Here is a 2,442-nt window from a genome sequence, read left to right on the forward strand (position 1 = left end):
TTTTGATCCCGGTAATGGAAGAAGGCACCACATGATGTGTGTCCTCCGGCTGCCCAATTGTCATTCTGCAAGTAACAATTAATGGGCGTAATATGTAGCATAGTCAGACTACCCCTCACCTTTAGCTGTAGCAGTCTATTTGTTAGAGAAATCAGCCCTGGCATGTGGTGCTGCTTCATCCACAGACTGAAAAAACGGCCCACTAGGTGGCCTCTGTCACTGGCTCCTTGGGCAGTGCCCGATTGCCCGTCCTGCCAATCCGACCCTGAATGTCACCATTGCACCAGTTCGTAAACCCTTGCGCCACAATATACCATCAGCAGGTATAATGTATTTAAGGGAGGCGTTCCCCTGCAAAAAGGCTAAAAAAAATGGTGCAGAGCCTTTTTAGCACTAAACTGACCCTAGGCTCTTTTCAACAGGCTTTCCCGAGCTTTGCTGGACTAGCATCAACATTTTTGACGCTATTCCAGCAAAGCGCCACAACTGCCTCAATAATTTGGCCTCAGTTGTGCTAATGAGCACCATGCTGAGTGACGTAAGGAAACTGGCACATTGGAGCCAGTGTGCCAGGTCCTTGTAAATGAGGCCCTATATATTTTCCAGCACAAAAAATATTTTTCACTTGAAAGCAGCCCTAAAAGTACGGCATATGAGGCTTTGTGTCAAGGGGGCATCTCATGGCTAGTGCATGTGCGTTCCCACACTGCCAACCATGGTTTATGAACCTAAGCCTGATCTACCGAAATTGTAAAATAGGCTTAGCACCAGAAAATAATGCCACCTTGAGGTAGGTGCTAATTAGGGAGGTGAGAAATATGTATAATTTGCTTTCTGATAAATATGTGAAATGTCTGCAAAATTATGGAAAATATACATTATTATATCAAATGCATAATAAACATTTAGGCTATATTTTAGTGCAAAATCCATCCCTGTGTCAATTTTTGAAAGGAGGATGCACTTTCTGCCAAGAAATAGTGCAAAAACAAAAGCACCATTAACAGCTGTTTGCATTCTGTTGTTTATGTCCATTTGTGGTAACTATTTACCCCAAAGGGTGTATGATTACATAATATGGCATAATGGCATTGTGACTGGGTGGTTCAAGGAGGGCACAAAGGCAGCGGATGTCTGGTTCAGGTGAGTTTTATTGTATGGTTGTTTGGTATGCTAGATAAGTATTTGATAGTATCCAATCCTGTTTTGGGTACCGCTACACTTCAGTTCTTCTTTCCGTTTCTCTCTTCTTCCAGGGCTCCCGGGAGGCGCATGGGAGAAAACACAAAATAAAGTATTGGTAAGTTGCTTATCCTAATTATATCGTTTCTCCCTTTTCCTGTCTTCCGTGTTCTCTTTTTGGCTATTTTTCCTATTTTTCCTTACTTTTCCTGTTTCTTGGGTTCCTGTGGGTTTATTCCCCTCTCTCTCTCTCCTGTTTCCTTTATTCTTTTCTAGTTGCCTGTTTCTGGGTTACTCCTCTGTAACCTCTCTCGTGCTTTTTTCCTTCTTCCTATGCTCCTGTTTTGTGCTTCTTCTGTTTTGCTTTGTATCCTCTCCGTAACTACCCTTATCTGGTCTCTCTATGTCTTTCTGTCAGCCTTTGTTTTGGTATTCTCAGCCTGTCATTTTTTTTTTTCTCGGTTCTTCCTGTTTTGGTTTTTGTTTTCTTTTCTACTGGAATATCCCTTCTGTTGTTTGAGCGTACCGTGTTTCTCCCTTCCTTCTTCCCACCTCCTCCTCCCTATAATCCTGCCCCATACCCTCCTCCCGGCCGCCTTTTCTTTTCCCCATCCAGCAAAGAGGACACACCTGGTATGGCCACACTCCTCCAGAAGCATGGCTGGAAAATTCGCCGGGCCCCTCCTGCGTCGCGGTCACCAGCGTGGATTCCTCGGGGTCGCTATCTGGTTGCTAGTCGAATCCTCTTCGCTCCCGATCGCTCTCCTGCTGTTGCTCGATTCCTCTGTCAACACCACTCATTTCTCCTGCTCTTCTTTCCCCGTTCTCACCGGACGGCCACTCTCTCCTTCCATTTATTGTCCAGGCTGCTCGCCGTCTCTGCCGCTGTTCTTCTGGCCCCGGAAGTCGAAGGGGATTGGTTCCTGATCCGTCCCCTTCCGGGGTTGGCGGTGGCAGTGTCTCCTCGGATGGGTCTGTTGTCAACAGCCTGTCACAGGCATAATTTTGGGACTTTTGCATAACAAACATATTGTGAAATTGCCAAAATAACATGACTTCCACTGGTGTAATTAAAACTTTGCCCAGAGCTAGTGCTAATAAGGAGAAATGTTTTTATGTCACCCAAATGTTCTCATATCGTATGTGTGCTACATTGTACATCCATGCGTGAAAGGTTTTTAAGGTAGTCTAAGCAAAATATTTTATACTGGTAGAAGCCCAAACTCAACATGTCTATCTGCTCCCAAAAGGAATCTACGC

At 44.9% G+C, this 2,442-nt stretch overlaps 1 long non-coding RNA gene across 1 annotated transcript; it reads right to left on the minus strand.

Annotated features, from left to right (window-relative positions):
- Positions 1-1,133: 1,133 nt before the first annotated feature.
- On the minus strand, positions 1,134-2,075 carry LOC138268043 (uncharacterized). Its single transcript, XR_011199907.1, has 2 exons — positions 1,813-2,075; positions 1,134-1,258 (listed from the first exon to the last, which is right to left on the minus strand). It is a non-coding gene; the product is annotated as an uncharacterized lncRNA (long non-coding RNA).
- Between the last annotated feature and the right edge of the window lie 367 nt (positions 2,076-2,442).

Source organism: Pleurodeles waltl, chromosome 12 (assembly GCF_031143425.1).
Source record: "Pleurodeles waltl isolate 20211129_DDA chromosome 12, aPleWal1.hap1.20221129, whole genome shotgun sequence".
Taxonomy (NCBI): domain Eukaryota; kingdom Metazoa; phylum Chordata; class Amphibia; order Caudata; family Salamandridae; genus Pleurodeles; species Pleurodeles waltl.